The following is a 9,207-nucleotide window of genomic DNA, read 5'->3' as shown; positions in this document are numbered from 1 at the left end:
ACTGTCACATATAAATTAATGTCCGTTACATTTTAAGCAGTGTGCGATCCATAGCATGATCTTTGGGTGAGCCGCGGCGCGCCTCTCAGCGAAAAAAAACTCAGAGCGTGTTTTTATAGTCACATATTTGTCATGTGTAGGTGGGTTTTCCAGCAAACTCACCACTCTCGCTGCCGTTGAATTCGTAAGGGCTGCTACCACATAGTAGTACTTGGTGGCATCCGCAGTAATATTCCTGAGAGCGAATTGGGCTTCGGCTTGCGCGAACCAAGCGTTGGCACTCTGCGCAGCTTGAGTGAAACTGCGTTCAAAGTTCTGCGATCTGCGTTCTGTTGTTCAGTTGACATGTTCGATATAATCTCCTAAATACGTCCAAGGGTCACAAATGTAGGAATGCAGTAATGATAGCGTAGACGGAGTCGTGTTCCGATGCAAAAACGCTAGTTTATTACGCACTCTACTGTCGCACAAACAACACCTCCATTCAACTTTCACTGTCTCTCTTTAACTACGTCATCCCCCGCTAAGGGTCATGGGAGATGTAGTAAACACCACAAAAGGCTAGAATGCCGTGAATTATGTCCCAGTAAGTAGCCACTACACGCAAATCATTAATCATACATCCAAAATAGCATACGTTTATTATTATACACGATGATGATACAGCTCCCAGGGGAGCTTTAGAGACCCCCAGGGGAGCTGATGTCTGATCTAGGGGAGCTATAGCGGACCGGGCTCCCCTCGTGGATCGCACCCTGATTTTAAGCCCTTGCCAAACAGGTTTACACAATGCTGATGAATCCTGTCACTGCCAGGGGACTGTCTGTATTTCTCAATATACCGGAGTAGTGTCTGTGTGGACGTTCCCACTCTGGCACACCGGTAGTAGTGATGTGTAGTAATTTGTTTATTTGTTTATCATATGGATCCCCATTAGTCCACACCCATGGGTGAAAGACTATATCCTGGGGTCCAAACACATAACATTGGAGTAATAACACTTTAGCTTGACACAGATAGGCTCCAACCACAAATACAATACTAACTAAATAAATCAATAACCCAACTATGTTTCGTTATTCATAACAGTGTTTTTGAATAGTTATATTCACGTGTGTTAGGAACTAGAGCTGTCTAGGTTTTTATTTTTATTTGAACGATGGAAATTAAATGAAATTACACAGTAAATTTCACAGAGTAAATTTGACTCAAACTGAGTAACAAACTGAGACTTTGGGAACAACAACGTGCAGAAAGTCCTTCGAACAGAGATTGTACACAGTAAATTTCACAGAGTAAATTTTACTCTGCGAAATTTACTGTGTACAATCTTTGTTCGAAGGACTTTCTGCACTTTGTTGTTCCCAAAGTCACAACATAAATGGGAAAGAAAGCTTTTTAGGTTTTTCTCCACCTACTGCCTGGAACAATCTTCAGTCTGATCTTGAAATTCAAAGTTTGGTAACCCTGAATGTATTTAAGGCTATTGTGAAGCCTATTATATAACCTGTGTGCAAATGTTTTATCTGATCATTTTGTAATGTTATTTTTAATGTCTATGCGTTTATTCTGAAACTGTGTTGCTGCGATTCTTGGCCAGGTCTCCCTTGTAAAAGAGATATTGGATCTCAATGGGACAAATAAATAAATAAAAAAGCATAGTACTGAGGAAAAGACAAGGAAAATAGTATACCTGGTCTGGCTTTAAAATAAGACAGATAGATAACAGTAGGGTTAGCTTACCAAATCAGTACACAAGGCCTCAGGCCTGGTGCCAGCTCTGCCTGGGCCCTCCTGGGAGGCAACCTGGCAGCGGGCAATCTGATAGTTAGTTCAAGTCCGGTGAGAAAATAAATACGGGTTTTCTAAACAAACAATCAACGCTTAACCCATATATTTCTCTCTATGAAACCAATATAGACAACATGTGAATCAAAGGAAGGAAACTGGAGGAATCCATCATATTCCTCCCAACACGTGCATAAACTCTGTATGCGGAGCTCTGATTGATTGAAAATTGTATTAACAGATTGCAGTACAGTACAGTACAGCTCAATACACACAATTGTTAAGGTGATGCAGACCAGAGAAAGACTTTCGTCTTGTTTACATCAGGGTCCCCAGTTTTCAATTCATAACATTTATGACATATACGTGGGAATCGCCAGAGACCTCACGATACGATACTATTGCGATACTTGCGTCACGATATGATACTATCACGATACTAAATATATCGCGATACGCTGAAAATATTGCGATATATATATATTTTTATATAATTCTTTTCAGATTTAATTTATTACCTTTTTTCAACTGCAAAGTAAAACTTTGTCAACATGTTTTTAAAGTTCAGTCTGTTCATCTCAATGCAATCATTTTGATTGCAGAACATGGTATTTTCTCAAGCAGACAGATGTAAACACTGTAATCTGTGTTGCATGTACCTTACAAACTGAACTGTTTGTATTACAGTCATATTCCATGTGTGTGTGTGGACTACTGTACTATTACAGGTATTGAAATGAACAATGCAACTTCCTTATACAAAAAAAAATTATATTATGAATAATTAAATATCGATACTTGGCGTCCCTGTATCGATACAGTATCGCCACGCAAAGTATCACGATACTACTACGTATCGATTTTTCCCCCCACCCCTACACGACATACAGATATACAGTACTGTTACATCCAGACATTTATGACATACAAGATATACAAATATACAGTACTGTTTATTTACAGACAGAGTAAATACTTTTTTTACAGACTCTTGTGCTCTGCGTTTCTCTGATTAGTGAGGATGAGACACGTTAAAGATAATTTGTTTCAAGCCTTGAGACATGGATTGTGGGAAAGGGGGTAGGACCCTAAATATATTCCTGTGTGTGTATGTATATATACTGTATATGAAAAGACATGTTCCATGCAAGCTTTGAGTTACTAGGGAAACAATTTGTTTGTGGTTTCTTGTCCCCTGGCATGGGACTGTTTCATATCTCAAGATGTGGGAGGAAAGGATGACTGTGGACACTCTAGACTAGAGTCTAGACTAGAGCATGCACACACGCAAACACACAGTCTGTAATCTCCTTATCTTACCTCCTCCTTTCTTCTATCTGAGAGAAAGAGAGAGAGACGATGAGGTATGTGAGGTAAGCCTGACTGTGTTAAGGACACAGTCATCCAAATGAACAACCAACAAGACTATGGCCCATTCTCACCGAAAGCAGCCAAGTCTGTTTGTACAGTGTCCCCCACCCACCCCTCCTACCCAACCCCCCCCCCCCCCCCACTCCTACCCAACCCCCCCCCCCCCCCCCCCACCCACCCAACCACCTACAATGTACAGTCCCCACCCACCCCTCCTACCCAACCCCCCCCCCCCCCCACTCCTACCCAACCCCCCCCCCCCCCCCCCCCCACTCCTACCCAACCCCCCCCCCCCCCCCCCCCCCCAACCACCTCCAATGTACAGTCCCCCCCCCACCCCCACCTACCCAATCCAATGTACAGTTTCTACGCCTAATGTATATACTCTTTTCTTTCTGGACTCTTTTTGTATCACAAACAGTACTGTAATTGCAAATCTGGTATGTCATAAATGTATAGATGTAGCAGTACTGTCTATCTGTATGTCATGTATGTCATATATGTTACGATGAATTGAAAATGGGGGACCCTGATGTAAACAAGACGAAAGTCTTTCTCTGGTCTGCATCCCCTTAACAATTGTATGTATTGAGCTGTACTGTACTGTACCCATTCTGCAATCTGTTAATAAAGTTTTCATTCATTCATTCATTCAGTCTAACAGCGCGGCTGCATTCAATTAATTTCCAATGTAGAGGAGCGTATGCAGCCACAAGGTGCATGATGGGAAGGGGCGCAGCGAATTAGCTTGTGTTCAACTTCTGTCCAAAGCAGCATACCCGCCTTGCGTGATTCTGATCAAACGGCCGAATTAGGAGTTGCAGATCAAATATGACAGTAAAAGTACCTAGCGGAAAAAAACAAGTAAGGTTTAGTTGATTTTCCAATGTGCAGTTTCCTCCACCCCGCCTACCCAACCCCCCCCCCCCCCCCCACCCCGCCCACCCAACCACCTCCAATGGTGAGGTGTAACGTGTGGGAGGCTCACACTACCCTCACCATCTCCCTTCCTCGCTGTGCAGGCACCCTGACCGACCTGTAGGAGTCGCTGTTTACAACGACCAGAATACCACCCCACCGGCTTCCCTCCCGCTGACTCTGCCAATTGAGCCAGTATGACGGCCGGCCAAGCCGGAGGCAACGCTGACAGCCGGATTTGATACCAGTGTCTCTCGCGTTGGTGACGAGCGCTTAGTCCGCTGCGCCACCCAGCTGCCTATATACTCTCTTTTTTAGACTGTTTTTGTATCACAAACAGTACTGTATTTGTAAATCTGGTATGTCATAAATGTATAGATGTAGCAGTACTGTCTATCTGTATGTCATGTATGTCATAATGTTATGATGAATTGAAAATGGGGGAACCTGATATAAACAAGACGAAAGTCTTTCTCTGGTCTGCATCCCCTTAACAATTGTGTGTATTGAGCTGTACTGTATTGTACCCATTCTGCAATCTGTTAATAAAATGTTCAATCAATCAATCAATGCAAGGCATAGTTATTGTCAAAATGTTTGTCAGATACATATTTGAAAAAAACGTTTATGTGGAAAAAGAGAACGTTTATGACCAAGCCCCACGATTGAAAGCTGCAAGTTGAAACCAAAGGCCACCCACCTCGCGGTGTGTCTCTCCAATCAGCTCAAAATATGATAATCTATATCATGACATTATACAATCGTTTAGTTCATGGAAGAAAGGCTGATAACAGCTGTCTCTGGGTTCCCCCAACCTTTACAACACATGTATGCCGTCATACAGGGACAACTTGGTGATAAACTGATCATGACAAGATATTGCTGACATTGTTTGGAGTTTAAGATAATAAGATGGCGGGCGATGTTTCTTAAATCAAGCCAGATAGCTTTCTACTGAACGCACAGAGAGGAAACTGGTATCTATCTTATTGTCCGACTCTGGAGAAGACAGTAAGTGCATTTCCCATAATGTCTAATGTTACTTTAAGAGCCCACAGAGTCACACCAAGAGTAACTGAATGGTTGAAAGGATTACCCTACAGAAAAAAAGACATATTCATTTGTGGAATCAATCCAACCCACATTTCACACGAGTTTAAAGTGTGTTTCCAACGCTTGCAATTTAGATTTTTTTTAAAGTACTAGCTATTATGTGGAATCATGGCAATCACATTTCAACCGTTCCCTCCAAAAAAAAGCATAAGAAAAAGCGTAGGATAACAAGGGGGGGGGGGGGGGCTACGCGGCGTAGTGGGCAAGGCGCTTGCCACGAATGCGGAGACGCTGGGCTCGCCTGTTCGAGCCCAGCGCTCCACATTGCTTTCAGTTTAGCTGGTCGTTCATACTAATACACATTGGCCGTATTAGGGGGTGGGAAACTGATGGGTGGGGATCGGGTGTTGTGGACAGCGACTCCTACAGGTCGGTTGGTGCGCCTGCGCAGTAGAATCAGGAAGTGTCGGGGGCAGCGTGAGCCTCCCACGCGTTACTCCTCGCCACTGAGAGATCGAGCTGCGCAGGTGAAAAGATGCGACTGCTGTTACCTCAATTACCGGAGGGGACTTGTGCTATGTATGACTTAGTCCACATTGCAGCCGGCTTGTGGGAGGCAAGAAACAGCGTTCGTGACAGGAGAGGGTTGAATTGGATGATATGAAATTGGGATGGGAGAAAAAATAGAAAAAAAGGGAGAAAAAGTGAAAAAAATTAAATAAATTATAACAAGGGGGGGGGGGGGGGGGGTATGTTTTATAAAGATTTTCACATGTGAAATTTATACCGCTTTTCTGACAGTGTTGGAAAATCAATATGTCAAGAGCATGTCCACATTTTGTAATTGTAAGCGCAAAGAAACGTAAAGGGTGGGGGGGGGGGGGGGGCAGCTAGACCGAACCTCATATTTCATGTTCTGCACAAGTGTCTCTGGACAAGATCAACTTCTTTTGTTATCGCTCCGCTGTAAAACACTACCATATGGAAAATATCACACGATCCCAAAGACTGCGTTACAGACCTTTAAGTTACATCCAAGTTTTATTTTCTCTTGGCCTTGTGGACCTGTACATCACTATATTTCAATGTAGACTCTAATCAAACGGTCATCTTTCAAACGTTTTCCCCACAACTGATTGAATTTGTCGGCTCTGAAACACCCCTGGAGTCGTATGGAGACCCCCCCCCCCCCCCCCGATAAGGCCCAGCGCACATCACCATATATGAGAATTACTGTGTAACCATATAGACATACTACACCAAACTGTAGTGGGGAAGAAATATGACAGCCAAATATATATCTGCCCCCAAAGACTAAACATAAGCGAACAATCCATCATGTAAATATTATGGCACAAGCAGAGCAAGGCTAATTTTCTTACGTGAACGACTGGGAAGTCTCGACACTCACTTTATATAACTCGGGGGGAAAGGGAAAACCGACCCGGGATAACTCCGATGAAAGTCAGATAAAGACGAAGGTTCGTGATCGCCAAATAAGAGACAGGAAATGAGATGTTGGAGCATGTCGGCCAAAGACGCCAAAGTCCAAAACAAACGTGGGCCGTCTCAGCTTATTTGCTTTGTCTTTCTCTGTTAAAATCACTTTGAAGTGCCGCTTGTGTGTCTCGTAAAACTTTTGACATAGAAAATGAAAACGCAGATACATACAGTACTGTATCAGATACTGTATAGACACGCACGAACACAGGCAGGTCCCCCGCATCCCATAAATACGCACAGACACACACACGAATACTGTATAGACACGCACAAACACACGCAGGTCCCCCGCATCCCATAAATACACACAGACACACACACGAATACTGTATAGACACGCACAAACACACGCAGGTCCCCCGCATCCCATAAATACGCACAGACACACACACGAATACTGTATAGACACGCACAAACACACGCAGGTCCCCCGCATCCCATAAATACACACATGATGCACACACACATAGAAACAGAGACAGTATGGAGTATGATCGATGATGCTCAAGCTATTGAGGGTGCAGTTCATCAGGGGAAGGAGATGAACTCTGTGGCCAAGCTAAGTGCACTGTTTATATTTGATGCTTTCCTCTGACTGAGCAGACAGCAGGAAACAGCGCTTAGAGTCAGATATTGGTGCCTGGGCCCGGCGCTCCCATACACTCCCTCCACTGTATTGCATGTCGCCAGGTCCTACCACTTGATAAACAAGGGCCGCTATGATGGATTGCCTCGAAGGGCTTGAAGTCAAGCCGAGTCCGGCGTTTCCGTACGTACTGTGTTTATTATTACATCCTGTGTGTGGACTCGTCTGTCAAAAGACATGCCTCGGGCGCTTGAGAGATACGGGGTATACACATGGAGTAATGTAGCGTGCTGCTAGAGATACGAGGTATACACATGGAGTAATGTAGCGTGCTGCTAGAGATACGAGGTATACACATGGAGTAATGTAGCGTGCTGCTAGAGATACGAGGTATACACATGGAGTAATGTAGCGTGCTGCTAGAGATACGAGGTATACACATGGAGTAATGTAGCGTGCTGCTAGAGATACGAGGTATACACATGGAGTAATGTGGCGTGCTAGCTAGAGATACGAGGTATACACATCGAGTAATGTAGCGTGCTGCTAGTGATACGAGGTATACACATGGAGTAATGTAGCGTGCTGCTAGTATACGAGGTATACACATGGAGTAATGTAGTGTGCTGCTAGTGATACGAGGTATACACATGGAGTAATGTGGCGTGTTAGCTAGAGATACGAGGTATACACATGGAGTAATGTGGCGTGCTAGCTAGAGATACGAGGTATACACATGGAGTAATGTGGCGTGCTAGCTAGAGATACGAGGTATACACATGGAGTAATGTAGCGTGCTAGCTAGAGATACGAGGTATACACATGGAGTAATGTGGCGTGCTAGCTAGTGATACGAGGTATACACATGGAGTAATGTGGCGTGCTAGCTAGAGATACGAGGTATACACATGGAGTAATGTAGCGTGCTGCTAGTGATACAAGGTATACACATGGAGTAATGTGGCGTGCTAGCTAGAGATACGAGGTATACACATGGAGTAATGTAGCGTGCTGCTAGTGATACGAGGTATACACATGGAGTAATGTGGGGTGCTAGCTAGAGATACGAGGTATACACATGGAGTAATGTAGCATGCTGCTAGTGATACGAGGTATACCAATGGAGTAATGTAGCGTGCTAGCTAGAGATACGAGGTATACACATGGAGTAATGTAGCGTGCTGCTAGAGATACGAGGTATACACATGGAGTAATGTAGCGTGCTGCTAGAGATACGAGGTATACACATGGAGTAATGTAGCATGCTGCTAGAGATACGAGGTATACACATGGAGTAATGTGGCGTGCTGCTAGAGATACGAGGTATACACATGGAGTAATGTGGCGTGCTAGCTAGAGATACGAGGTATACACATGGAGTAATGTAGCGTGCTGCTAGAGATACGAGGTATACACATGGAGTAATGTGGCGTGCTAGCTAGAGATACGAGGTATACACATGGAGTAATGTAGCGTGCTGCTAGTGATACAAGGTATACACATGGAGTAATGTGGCGTGCTAGCTAGAGATACGAGGTATACACATGGAGTAATGTAGCGTGCTGCTAGTGATACGAGGTATACACATGGAGTAATGTGGGGTGCTAGCTAGAGATACGAGGTATACACATGGAGTAATGTAGCATGCTGCTAGTGATACGAGGTATACCAATGGAGTAATGTAGCGTGCTAGCTAGAGATACGAGGTATACACATGGAGTAATGTAGCGTGCTGCTAGAGATACGAGGTATACACATGGAGTAATGTAGCGTGCTGCTAGAGATACGAGGTATACATATGGAGTAATGTAGCGTGCTGCTAGAGATACGAGGTATACACATGGAGTAATGTGGCGTGCTGCTAGAGATACGAGGTATACACATGGAGTAATGTGGCGTGCTAGCTAGAGATACGAGGTATACACATGGAGTAATGTAGCGTGCTGCTAGAGATACGAGGTATACACATGGAGTAATGTAGCGTGCTA

Source organism: Notolepis coatsorum (assembly GCF_963971535.1).
Source record: "Notolepis coatsorum genome assembly, chromosome: 12".
Taxonomy (NCBI): domain Eukaryota; kingdom Metazoa; phylum Chordata; class Actinopteri; order Aulopiformes; family Paralepididae; genus Notolepis; species Notolepis coatsorum.
The sequence above is the reverse complement of the archived record's forward strand: the minus strand, read 5'-3'. Positions refer to the sequence as shown.